The sequence below is a fragment of the Haliotis cracherodii genome, unplaced genomic scaffold (assembly GCF_022045235.1).
Source record: "Haliotis cracherodii isolate W230 unplaced genomic scaffold, xgHalCrac1.p SCAF_18, whole genome shotgun sequence".
NCBI lineage: Eukaryota > Metazoa > Mollusca > Gastropoda > Lepetellida > Haliotidae > Haliotis > Haliotis cracherodii.
Window position 1 is genome coordinate 14,051,225 of NW_027266273.1, and position 14,713 is coordinate 14,065,937.

General features: G+C 41.9%; 1 protein-coding gene across 2 annotated transcripts in view; it reads left to right on the forward strand.

Moving 5' to 3' along the window:
• Positions 1 to 1,158: 1,158 nt before the first annotated feature.
• The window catches only part of LOC139465796 (contactin-like), a 73,748-nt gene continuing 60,193 nt past the window's right edge, over positions 1,159 to 14,713 (forward strand). For both annotated transcript variants that reach the window (XM_071247713.1, XM_071247714.1), the window contains exon 1: positions 1,159 to 1,833. The gene's annotated coding sequence lies outside the window, so the exon portion shown is untranslated. The remainder of the gene's footprint in view (positions 1,834 to 14,713) is intronic.

Genomic DNA, 14,713 nt, shown 5'->3' on the forward strand with positions numbered 1-14,713 from the left:
TAACGAGATTAAGTGGTCAAGCTGACCTTGTTGATGCATGTCATCGTATCCCAATTACGGAGATCGACGCTCATGATGTCAATCAGTGGACGGTTTGGTAATAACATTATTATTATTATTGTTGTTGTTATTATTATATTGATTATTATTAACAATATTATTATTGTTGTTGTATTAATTGTGGGGGAAAGATTGATAAATTCTCTCCAACAATGTAAACACAGGAAGGTTTTATGGCGTTGTTTGTTACACAAGACACACTTTTTCGTTGCACGTTCAAGATAGATGAACCCTACAAATGGATGTTTGAGATCATCTTTACTGAGGAATGCTAAGTGCATTTAAAACACCGTGTTGAAAGATGCGTCAGAGTAATTGCCTCGTTGAATCATGTGCTCTGTGTGCTGTACCCATGCAATGCCATGACAGTACCGTGCAATTCGCCGCCACGCAACACTACGCAGGTCAGACAGTATACACCTGTTGACACCAGTATACAACTTTCTTTAGTCAGGCACAGATTGCCTGTATTGACAAATTGACCCACCCTAAATCATATGCGTCAAGCAACGTGGATGCAGTGTCTGTTGATCGTCATCGAGGCCCGAGAATGAGAAACGTCACTGCAGTTTGTTGTCAGCGTTGTCGGCGCTTCTTACAAATATTTAAATCGCGTTAATTGGAATACCAATGGAGGAAGGGGGGGGGGGGGGGTGGTAGTCGGACGTGATGCAGGTCTCAGACGTTTACCACTTTAGCGAACCCCCCACGAGTTTGGTGCTGACACACTTAGAAACATAATCAGGGCGTACCGGGATTCAAACCCTTCCTGGCGACTAACGGGATCGGGTGGTAGGACTGACTTGTTGATGCATGTCATCGTAACCCAGTTGTAGATGCTCAAGGGACTCAACTGTGCACAGCGAATCGCGGCATCTTAGACGACTGTGCCTCTCCCCCACAAATACAACAAAAATGTTGATATTAGTTATAAGCCTGGTCGTTATTTGTGCCATATTATGTTATGGAATAAACTACAGCTTGTGGCCTGTTGTGTTATCACCCGTTCCGATTTTACCCCCCCCCCCCCCCCCCCCCCTTCCTTGTATATATACGCCATATCATCACCTGTTCAGCTTCTGAAGCAGGCATATCACAGCGACACAAGGCGTTAGACAAATACCATATGTCACACAACCCGTGTTGAAGCAATTCTAGATTCTACAAGCGCTATTGCGTAACAGTAGGTTGTCTTGGGTCGCTGATCATCACTCAGAGCAGTGAAGGAAAGTGGGGTGGACGGTGATGTAACCCCTGGCTTACCCCTCGGGCAACCATTTCCCCCTAACCATTTGTCGAAACATACATTGAGTGAACTGTGCTTGTTCTTATAGTGAACCGTGTTACGTGTGGTGACAGCATATTGCATGCATTGTTCCCCATTTTTCTGTTGACGTAATTACATTGTTAATTCAACTCGGACACATCCTTCAAAAGAAAGTTATTCAACACTCACTGGAGCGTAACAGCAAGTAGTCATTTGATGATCTGATGGCTGTCTCGCCCGAACGATCTGTAATCTCCTTGCTGCAGTCGATCCTATCAGCCTCGTCTACCCGTGTGTCGGTGTAAAGCCTGCTTGGCTTCAGAGAGGCGGTGTCTTTCTCAGTTGATAGTAGATAGCGATGGTTATACATGTGAGCGAAACAATTCCCATGGATCTTTGAGCAGAAGGAGATATACTCTAGAGTGCCCTGACGAATGAACGGACTTAAGGATACCTTACTCAACCAAGGACCCGGTGGATATAATATATTCGTGTGATACAGAAAGGTAAGAAACGACGACTATTTATATAATTTAAATAAATTTAAAATGGTGATATGCGATGCAAGGAAAGACTTCTCCTCTCCGAAAGTTATATATGTATGCATTGCCACTCAATCCCTTTAATCATGTATATTTTTAAGGGGAGACACGGGCCGAAGTCTTACCCAATATGTATCGCCCGTAAAACGTGTGTACATTAATTTATCGTATTCATTGTTGTTGTTTTGTAATTATAAACACGTGTATTTGAAAACTGTGAACTGTGCTTTAATGATCCAATATTTCAGGAAACTATGCTATACTGAACGGAAATATGATATATGTTGAGCTGTGAGTATGCATGGAAGTTAAATATTTACATATGCTGGATCTGATAGTTCAACAGCGTCTTATAGACCTTGGTATATGATATCATGACAGTGCTGTTATTGTGAGGGTCTGGTGGATGACGCGAGACAGGTTGTGTCGGTGTGTGAATACTGGGACATCCGTGCCATGGATGTGTTAAACACAACTCTATTAACTGCTCTGTCACGCATTGTCACAGTCCTCAAGTTGCAGAAGAGTATGTGACAATTGTGACAGTTAGTTTCTGTAAACTAACAGACATATTGTTTATCACTACCTTGCCATGTCCCGTGTTCGAATGAACAAGGCATCATTATGTTTTAAAATGTTAGAATTTTAAAAAAAATAGTTCATATTATTTTTCATAATTATATATAATTATTTCTATTATGAATATATTTTTCTGCTGGTGGTGCTATGTAACCGAACAGAAACATCCAACGTTCATCCAGACCAAACACAGGCACTATTTCTTCACAGCGTGTGTTTCGGGATCCCATTAACCCTTATTCAATACCCTCTTGCCTGGGGCAAATTCAACTTTCACCCTTCACAGATGTGTGACATAATTGAGAGGTCAACTGAAAGCATTGTAATACATCGAAATTGACCAAAACAATGAGAACGTCAGTCTTAAGTTTCAGACAGTGCTTACACGTAATGAATTCTGGTAGTATTGTGAAAGATTCAGTCGCTCACTAGACGTCATTCGGCTGAAAGACACGATCTGTTCAGAATGGTAAACCTACTCGAACTATGTAACATGGTAGGTTCTTTTCTATTTAACGAATACCACGTGTTGTAGCTAAAATGGCACCTCAACAAAACGTCACCTGGCGAAAACGTCACCTCGCCTCAAGCGAAAACGGCTACTATTGCCTGGCGAAAACGGCACCATTTTGTTTTACCTTGGTAAAATCACGGACTTGTATAGGTCCGTGGTAAAAAAATGAAATTGAACTTACATGGTAACTTGCAAACACCAATAATTGTTAAATGGTGAAACAAGAGAAATTAGAAATTAGCCTCTACTCCAACTATATTCCAACTTAGCCTATACGCCCCAAAATATACCAAAAGTACATACATACAAATAAACCCCACAACAACAATAAAACCCGGACAAACGCTACCAAATAAGGGTTGGTCATCTGGTTTGATGAACATTTTATCTGTGTTGTGTTATCATCTGTTGTGTATACACTATTGATACAGAGATCTGTATATAAGCAACACCCCATCCACTTTTGATAAAAAATATAAGACGTCATGAGACTACTGAACATTTTAATGAATGTATCACAGCAATAATTAATATTATGAATATTCACATGAACATACAAATGGCATACAATTTCATAAACCAAGTTGAGATAAAGTTAAATGAGTGAGTAAGTTGGGTTTAACGCCGCTTTTAACAATATTCCAGTTATATCGCGGCGTGTCAGCTTAATGTGGGAGGAAAGCCCGAAGTGATGCAGGTCTCAGACGTTTACCACTTCGGTGAAACCCACGAGCACGGGTATGGTGCTGACAAACCTAGAAACATAATCGGGGCGAACCGGGATTCGAACCTACAATCATAGGTTTCTGGCGTGCCCAAGGGACGCAACTGTGCACAGCGAATCGCGGCGCCTTAGACGACTGGGCCACCCGTGACCCCGTATAAAGTTAAAGACATGCTCCGTTACGCTGAATTCCTGTACACCCGGGTCTGTTATACCGCATAGATATTGTTGCGATCACTTCTCAACAAAATACAACATTTTGTACGTATGCTTCGCTGATCAAGATTGTTCTGAACTAGACATACAATAAACCAGTGCATGTCCTTTATACGAAGATTTCAGTTTGCGTCATGCGACTCTTGCTGAAAGGTTGTTTGATCAGGGTTATAGCATTCAATGCATCGGTGAAGCTTTCAAAAAGTGTTATGGTAGAAATATGGAGGACATTTCCAAATCTGATGCTTCAGTGACAAAACGTATGTCCGACGCCATTCCCTATTTTGACTTGTACCATATGTACCCATGTTTCTTCACGTGAACCGTTAGCCTGGTATCATCACTATTGGACAGTGATTCATAAACACATGCTTATGATATCGTCGGAATCGCACACTAGACTCTGATTTTAGAAGACATTTCTTCTGAATATTGAAATGGTTTTGTCGATTTTGTCATAATGTTTATGGAACAATATATTGCAGTTCTTGCCATTATTTTTTTCCATTTTCAATAATTCAGAATAAGTTTTATACCCGATTAGCTGGATCTAGAGGCAAGGCTGAAACTCTGTGAATATACATCTGGGGATTTATAATGACTATAGAAATAGTTTTGTCGCTTTTATTGTAATCCCGGCAAAGTAACCTACAATTGACCTGTCTGGATTAACGGGGGTCCACTGAAGTTGACTTGATCCCTTGACTAAACAGCAAGGTAAATTGGATATGTTGGGCTGTGTCGACATAACCGACTCCAGAAAAGGTCGTTTGTTCACGTTGAGGTCAAGGTGAACTGTCTCTTTCACATGTCTGATCTTGTTTCAGAAACCCAATACTCACGCCACCGAGCCCTGAGTGGTCAGTTACATACACTGCCCAAACCAGCTCTATTGAGAACTGAACCCTTAACCAATAACCATATATTATGTTTATCAAACTTAAATTATTCAATTGTCCATTAACACGATGGAAGGAGAGACAGGCATGTGATTGGTTGGCTTCTTGCAAAGTACACCTCTACAGAAGCTGCCATTGTTTGTATTGTAAGTCAAGCAGATAAGCGGAGTTAAGTTTACGACTTCTGTGTAACGAATCAAGTATTCGTGATGGACATTTCATGGCAGTTACGTAATGAAATAAGCGATGCCAATAAAACTTGATATGCTCGTCACTTTCCCACCGAAATGGTGAGTGGGTGATGTTTAATGCCCCTACGAACAGTATTATATTGTCATCATGGCGTGTCAGCTTCGTGTAAGACGAAAGCCTAAAGTAGTTTTTGTTTGTTTTGTTTGTTTGTTTTTTGTTTTTTGTTTAACGCCGCACTCAGCAACATTCCAGTTGTTTGATGGCGGTCTGTAAATAACCGAGTCTGGATAAGACAATCCACTGATTGACATCATGAGCATCGATCCACGCAATTGGAATACGATTACATGTATCAACTAAGTCCGCGAGCCTGACCACCCGATCCCGTTAGTCGCCTCTTACAATAAGCATGGTCGCCTGAAGTGGTGTAGATCTTTCACGTTTACTACTGAAACCCACGAGCTTTTATGCTCACTGTGCAATGTCAAACTCGGGGTGAATCTGGGATTCGAACCCATGACCAGAGCATTTAAACAGCTAAGGGAGGCAACTCTCGACGCAACGCCTGATCAGTTTGTTCATGAGAACCGTCTCATCAGTAAAATGACATTTTAATTTCGGTTTATGGGCCGTTGAAATCGAATCAAACAAGTTTATTGACAATAATCCGAATTCTCTTGACAGGAATGAAGAACGCCAACAGGTCATGCTTACCCTTTTCGTGAACTTCTGGTGTCACTGATTTTCAGTGATCCATTCTTATAATTTTCACCACTTTTGGGCCATTTAGGCCTTATTGAACCTGTCTCGGCGGGTAATCAAGACTGGTTTCTCTCTGGTGTTGTCATTGTATGGTAACACATATTTAAGTCTATTCCAGGCGAACAGTTAAACATTATATTGACGAAAGAAAGCAGGTACAATAACCAAAATAAATATCAGTTTCATGCACCAAAACTAATGCATTCCATTTTGTCCAGTTGCAATATCAGTTTGAACCGACATTGGAATGCCTCGCGTTCTATAAGCAAACCGTTTTGGACTTTGGAAGTTTGAACGGCCGATATGTCGGTGCGAGATCTGTACACAGTAGTTGATAAACATTTCTTCAAGTGATAGTTTCTAAAAAAAACCAATGCGTCATTGTAAATTCCAGGTGTATACAATATCCTTAAAGCATGTTGTTGACGTAATTGGACCACGTAGGCATTTGTCTTGTAAGAGCGGGTGAGAAAGTCGCCATCTGCGACTGAGACAAACGGCTGCTGTCGCCCTTAGCATGTGTAAACAATAGCGAACTGTTTTCTTCAAGTCAATGTCTATCACTAACAAGCTGTTGTGTATGACAGACAATGGAGTGCAACTGGGGCTCCCATGTATAGAGTTTCACAACGCTGACAACCTATTGGCTGTCAATGTCGTGACGGAAGGGGAAGGGAGCGGTTAGAATTTATCGCGTTCCTCATCACTTATGTTTGTGAAGACAGCAGCATCATAGCTTCATTTGTTTGAGAGAGCGGAAACGGCGTCATCCCAATCAGTCGAATTATATAATTAAGAATGATGTTGGTTGGTTTCTTGTTTTACAGCAATATTCCAGCTGTATGGCGGTGGTCTGTAAATAATTGAGTCTGGACCAGACAATCCAGTGATTGAAATCATGAGCATCGATCCAGGCAATGGGGATCGATGACATGCTTCAACCAAATCAGCGAGCCTGACCACCCGATTCCGTTAGTCGCCTCTTACGACAAGCATAGTCGCCTTTTACGGCAAGCATGGTTGCTGTAGACCTGTTCTTCACGGGTCAATTAAGAATGAGAAAATATTGGTTGACCGATTGGCACTGTATGTTCAGGAATGTTCAGGGATTAGTACTTTGCCGGGGATCGAACCTCTGACCTTACGCTCTCCGAGCGGACGCTCTACCACTAGATCAAGAAGGCGGTCTCACAGACAATGAACAAGCATGCGACACACCAGCTTATTTACTCTTAGGATCTCAGACTAGGTGCAATCATGTGGGAAATAATATAGCCTAACGGCTGTGACCGTATCCGAACCCTAATCAAATGCACTGTTTATAGAAAATGTCCCAAACTGTCGTGTTGCGGTGTATCAGAAAACCCATCTTCCACTGTTTTCAATGGATCTTTATAGTCAGTTAACCCCCTTGCCTCGGGAAGATGGAAAAACCAGAGCGGAATGTTAAACCCCGACAGTCGGTCATACATCTGTCATATCCGCACCGAGAGGACATTGTGTCCACACGATACCCCGTTTGGTCGCGTCAATGAGGAGCTGAACTACAACCAGTAACCTCTAGATTCGAGACGGTGCCTCTTGTACAGAGACTTCAAATTCCACGTGCACTGGAAACTGTGCTTTAAACGCATCACAGTTGTCAGACATGCGCTCCTTTACATATTCCCAAAATACGGATAGATGTGATACATGAACAATACCGTCAACAGTCTAGATTTTCCGAATGCCCGTTCTGTACCGGCGAGAGCATCTACACCATACTGTGTGTTCACAAGTGATATATTACAGGGGAGGCACAATACGAGACGAAAACACTTGCATACAAATGCTGTAAATTCAATATGAACTATTGGCTTGGATCAATTTAGTTGTCAGACGAAAGAGAAAGACACCGCCCGCGTCTAAACTTCTGCTGTAAGTAGTAAAAGTATTAGATCCTGCTCTAAATGAGCATCAACGGCCCTGGGACGATAAGGTCGTGCGTCCATGAGAATGAAGTCCGGCCCGATTGCACCAGCATACGGTCCCACGTACTCATTCAGAATGTCACCCCTGTAGCGTACACTTGTCATCGTGACCCTCTGTAGGACATGGAGGTCGGTTCTTCCAGGTCTAGTGATCCCACCCCAAATCACGATTGAGTCCACTCCATAGCTGTCATGTTCAGTTACGTAGGCATCCTGAAATATTTCTCCTCGTCTACGCCACACTCGGGCACAACGATGAGACAGTATCTAGATCCATCGGTGGAACGTAATGGAGCCCAGTCCTGGTCTGTCCAATTGACGTGATCTTCTGCCCAATCCAAACGTGCTTGCCTGTAATTTCGGGTCAGTGGGACGCGAAAGCATGCCATCCGTGAACGGAGACCAGCCTCATGGAGACGATTACGCACTGTAGAAATGTTAACACCATTGGCGTTCTGCAGGTAATTTCTGAGTGTGGTGGCAGTGACATAGTGATAACGTCTTCCTGGAAACAGGACAGACCTGTCTTCCCACTGTGTAGTGGAATGACGTCATTGACGCTATTTAGCAATTTTTGAGCCGCATATACACTACACTTCTTTTATATTTTTATTTTGGTTAGCACGAGGTCGGTGAGAAATCAAAATCAAAATATATTTGCCATATTAACATTAAAGTGGACACTATAAGTAACAAAGAAATGTAATTCCGAAACCAGTAAGCAATGGTAACAAATATTACAAAGGTACTGGGTTAGGGGATCCGCCGACCCTAAATTTCATTGTGGTAAAAAAAGAAGATTATTATATAACGTTACTGTGAATAACAAACTGCTGTTGTTTCCCTTAAAGTTCGGCATTTCCGTTAATCATACAACACAGGCAAAGTTCTGGTTTCAGGGATCTCAATGCAGGGGATACATCTTTCTGAATTACAATTCCATAAAATGAAACCTCCCTAGTGCTGAAACCCTTTGTACCTTGGTGTAGTTGCCCTGGTGGTCAGGTTTCCACATAAACGTGGTTTCACTGAATACAACGTAACTATAACGACTCCTGTAGGATTAGCACTGGTTCCGTTCGACCGGCTCTTCGCTGAACCATACTACTTCATAAACGGAGTATCCGCCTCCGTGGTCTAGTGAACAGAGTGTCTACCCGGAGAGCGGAAGGTCGGCGGTTCTATCCCAGGGTCGCGTCATATGAAAAGACGTTGAAAAAAGGTACTTGTTGTTACCCTGCCAGACCTTCGTCATTAACGGGATAAAACGAGGACTGATCGGCTCGGAGTCAGTATTCTGGATCTGAGTGGGGTATCCATGTTAAACTGCGGCATGGTATCTCAGTGGAATAGCACTATAAAACCGGCATTGGTCCGGACTAGTACAAGCATTAAAACACACACGTGCATGCACGTCGTTATGTAAATGCACTAATCTTGAACGCGGGGTTTAACCCCCCAACCCCCCCAAACGGAACTGCCCATGTCAGAAACCCACAGAAGCAGCTTCTGAGTCATCTTCGCACGGTTAAATGACAACGTAACCCATACACAGTATCACGAATACAGGTGACAAAAAACATATGTCCATCAAAAGAGGCAGATCGTGTTTGCGTGAGACAAACGTGCTCCGGTCGAGCATAGTTGCCGCTACATACAGCTTAGATGGACCATTTGTCCGTGTTCAAGAGAAGCAGCCAAGTCAAGTTACTGATCATACACATGCATTGTCCACCTGACCCACATTCCGGCAACGACTACGACAAGCACAAACTACTTGAGATCTATATTCCCCGCAATTCCAAAACGTATGACTGCTGCCTTATATGCAGGTATGACTGAACGTAACTACTTGGGGGTACGGGTGGCCCAGTCGTCAAAGGCGCTGCGATTCGCTGTGCACAGTTGCGTCCCTTGAATACGCCATAAATCTTATATTCTGTGTTCGAATCCCGGTTCGCCCCTATTATGTTTCCAGGTTTGTCAGCACTATACCCGTGCTCGTGGGTTTCACAAAATTAGTGGTAAACGTCTACATCCTGCATCACTTCGGGCTTTCCTCCCACATTAAGCAGACACGCCGTGACATAACTGGAATACTGTTAAAAGCGGCGTTAAACCCAACTCATTTGTCACTCATCACAGAAGGAAGAAACCATAAACTACCGTACAGAAGAAAGTATACACTTGAAACTCGGTTTGGCCAAAAAATGTTTTCAAATAAAACGTTATTAAAAAGTTACTATGCTGAAAAAAGTCGCCGAAATACTGCAAACGTAAGGTCCAAAACACCATGATACCCGTATCAAATACATCACCATCGAAAAACCATTTCCTGCTTGTTTCATTTTTAGCCACCATCAAACATGGGTTTACTTTACTCTGCACGGCAGTGTACTTAAGGCACGTTATCTCTGTAACCGTTGTCTTTGTCTTGATGATAAATCGCAAGTTTTACCGAAAGTGCGTCATATCTCAAATATTTCAAATTTAAATAAACTTCAACAAAGACATGACATTATGTTTTATGGATGCAAATGTCCTTTGGGATGTGAAAAAACGTTTCTCCTCCGATTAAACACCTGATACCCTACGCATCTGTACCTGTATGTTTATTTACAGAGTGTGCATGTTCGGTTTGCGTGAGTCAGTCAGTATGACGTTATTACACTTTAAGCAATATTCCAGCAATATCACTATTGGAGGCACCAGAAATAGGCTTCACAACCAGCTTAATGCTACAATTCAAACTACAACCCCTTGTCTGAATATCCCTGTTAATGTTACCTGTATGCGTGATATTGTTTGTTTGTTTGTTTGTTATTTAATGCCGCACTCAGCACTATTCCAGCCAAATGACGACATAAGATAATTACCCAACGTTACGCAAAATTTGTGTTGACAATTTTAAAACGGCTCAATATACAAATGTAATGCTTTTCAAATATCGTAGTAGTTCAAATTTGTTTCCAAAAATGGAATTGTAAATGTTAAATGTAAAACATAAATATGGTATCACTTTATATGTGTCACTGACCATAACTTGAGTTTTTGTGGTTAAGAGGAAATATGGCAGTTTTAAAGTCACTAACATCAGTGTCAAAATGTTCACTTCCCCTTCAGCCGACTGTTCCTCACTTAATCCCGTGACAATATCATGCTACCGGTAATATCTACACTGCGCCGTTAGTGACCCTGAACGCAGGCACATCTCGACCCCACATACCAGTACGAAGTGGGGTCGGTGTCGGACGTTTTACAGCACTAGTGCAGGAAGGTGGAATTACATCTTTCTTAGGCAGTGGGGCGGTAGAGTGGCCCAGTAGTTGAGGCGTTCGCTCTTCACGCCGAACACCCGGTTTCGATTATCAACATGGGTATAACGTGTGAAGCCCATTCCGGTTGTACCCCGTAGTGATAGTGCTGGAGTATTGCTTAAAGCGGCGTAAACACACACTTATGTTCTTAGTCAGTATTACGGATTTAAGAGATTGAATTGATGCTACGGTCATTCATGTATTTCAAATTGTCGACAGATTCTCTTCATTTTCCTGGTATTCCGACTGGTCTGTGACTGGTTGACTTGACAGTATACTGCGTCTGAGTGGGGTATTCATGTTAAACCGCGGCATGGTGTCTCAGAGGGCGAGCGAGCACTATAAAGCCGACACACTCGTACGCACGCACGCACACAAAACGCTAGATAAGTGCAATAGTCTTGAACCAATTTACTTCACCAGATATATTATATAATATGAGGAAGTGAGGCCTGATACAGGAATATTAAAATTACATACATACATACATACATACATACATACATACATACATACATACATACATACATACATACATACATACATACATACATACATACATACATACATACATACATACATACATAATTTTGTATAATTTTGTATTATAAATAATTATATTATTTGATAAATGCGGCTTGACATTCAACAAGAAATATGTTGTGTTACATTATCAAAATGGTCGGTAATCTTCAAGAACGTTTTATTACATGGTAAAGTATGGCATGAATTTCAACAAGGATGTCAAAGCAGATAAAAAACACATGTGGCCTGATATTCAAGGAATTATGTTTGATGAAGATATATGGCTGATTTTCTCTCGAAATTGTTCCTGACCCTCTCTCCCTCACCTGGCATTCCGCGGAAACATTTAGTGGCCACAGTGGCTTACAAATACAATGGCGCGGCTTCGGTCGTTTGTTCCGCTAGGTACTGGTTTCAGGATGATGAACCCGACAGATATCAGGGGGTTTGATGGTAGGATAGTGCTGTCAAAGAAGTAGGGTACGGGTGTAATCGTGTATTGATTTACGACGTGTGTTGCCCTTTTTAGCTCCAGCACGGTCGATACACCAATTACGGGTTTCTCACATTACCCGTGAGGGGAAGGGGTCTGTGTTTTCGGCATGGCGAATCAACGTGTGATTTATTGAGCTGTGTGGTAAAATGTGATTTAACGTGATTTTCTAGGATGGTGTGGTTGCACTTATATAGCGGCGTGTGCGTGCGTGCATGCGTGCGTGCTTGCATGCCTGCGTGCGTGCGTGTGTGTGGCTGCTTGTACTAGTCTACACGAATGCTGTCGGTTTTAAAGCCCTAGCCCACAAAGATACCATGCCGCATGTCCGTGTTTTCGGCATGGCGAATTAACGTGTGATTTATGGAGCTGTGAGGTAAAATGTGGTTTAACGTGATTTTCTAGGATGGTATGGTTGCACTTATATAGCGGCGTGTGTGTGCGTGCGTGCGTACGTGCGTGCGTGCGTGCTTGCCTGCGTGTGTGTGTGGCTGCTTGTACTAGTCTACACGAATGCTGTCGGTTTTAAAGCCCTAGCCCACAAAGATACCATGCCGCATGTCTGTGTTTTCGGCATGGCGAATTAACGTGTGATTTATGGAGCTGTGTGGTAAAATGTGGTTTAACGTGATTTTCTAGGATGGTATGGTTGCACTTATATAGAGGCGTGTGTGTGTGTGTGTGTTTTAGTGCGTGTGTGTGTGTGTGTGTGCGTGCGTGCGTGCGTGCGTGCGTGCGTGCGTGCGTGAGTGAGTGAGTGAGTGAGTGAGTGAGTGAGTGCCTGCGTGGGTGCGTGCGTGCGTGCGTGTTTGTGTGCTAGCGGCTGCTTGTCATGGCCGCAGTTTAACATGAATGCCCGACTCAGACAAAGTACACTGACTCCGTGCCGACCAGTCCTTGTTTTGGCCCCTTAATGCCAAGCGCTAGGTAGGGTAACACCATGAACTATCTTTTAATATCTTTTGGTATGGCGCGCCCGGGAATCGAACCAGGGATCTTCCGCTCTCCAGACACACGCTCCACCCATTATATCACAGCTGCGGTCCTCGGATTTATAGAATTTAGCCAACTTGGTCAAACGTCACATGGCAACGACTAAAATTTGTATTTTGTTGGTTCACTGATGATAGATTGAGCATATATTGACATGTAATAATCATATATGATAATCAGATACTAAGTAAGTCCTGAAACCCAGGCTGATAAAGTAGGATAACCAAACAGTCGACTGAGGTCAAATGTCTGAGGAAAGTGACTGGCCCTAGAATTATTGATGGATTTAACCATAATTTTATGTATTTTGTACATACGTATCATCCACAATATCATAGGCTAAATGCCAATGGCCAAGGTGACTGAGGACTGGTTTCTAAACGGAAATGTAAACCAGCATTGATGGTTTCAATAATATGTATCCGACATCAATTAATAGACAGCTCCATTGGGATTCCGGATCAGAATTGGCCCCCTTTAACTTACGCTGGTCTCACAAGGCGTCCGAAAGGATAAGACTCGGATGCGTTAATGAGACAGTTTAGTCATAGCAGTATGATTCGGGTGGTCCCCCATATTCTTTGAGTAGCATGTGTTATAAAATATACATCTTCAAAACTTGCGCCGTTTTCCGGATAACTAGGTTGACATCATCCTTGCATAGATTTCCATTGTCCTTATATCAAATATTTGATTAGATTAGTAATGCAGCAAACTACGGTTATAACGAACTCAAAGAGACTACTAATTTTAGTTCGTTATAACCGTAATTCGTTATAAGCATGTATACAACATAACTACAGCACATAGTCGGGACTGAAAAGTTAGTTCGTTATATCCGGTAGTTCGTTATAAGCGTGTTCGTCATAACCGTAGTTTACTGTACTTACAATTGATTCTTCTCGTTGCCTGCTATATTATTATGCTTAAACTATATGATAATTCGAGAAAAACAAATTGGGTGTTTCATATTTCAAATTGTCCGTTCGTTGGTCTGGATTGCACATATTTTCGTGTTAGTATTTAGCATGTTTAAGCAGCAATATAAAGATTTACAGTTTCAATACTGCCATGTAAAAAGCAAGTGTTCGTCTTGTATAATCTTTTCTTGGAGGACTATAAGGTCGAAAGGTTACGAATTTTTTGTAAATTCCGTTTTCTGACACATAGATTAAAATACAGTCGATACAGTTCGAATGTGGACCTTCAGAAGGTGTTCGAGTAAGGCTAAAAATGGAACTGTTTCTCAAGCATCGTCGTGTCATTTAAAGTCATATCAATAGCCACTAAAAATATGTTTTCAATGTCTAGCGTTATATGAATCAGATTCTGTTGTCTATAAAATGATGTCACTCGCCGTGATATTGCTGGAATATTGCTAAAAGCGGCGTAAAACTATACTCATTCACTATAACATGAGCACCAATGATACGACATTGTATGAAAGAGCAGAGATCAATGCGTGCCCAGTTGACATTCTTAAAAAGTTTAAGATAAAAATAGCTTTTCTGTCATCACTTAAAATGTTTTCAATAAACCTATTAATTCTTTTTAAACATGTACCGAGAAACTCTTTTTATTGAAGCCGAAACGTTAGTTACTAGAAAGTGAAGGCAACGTTTTGTTTGTGTGACAGTTTGATACCTAAAGTAGACGACCA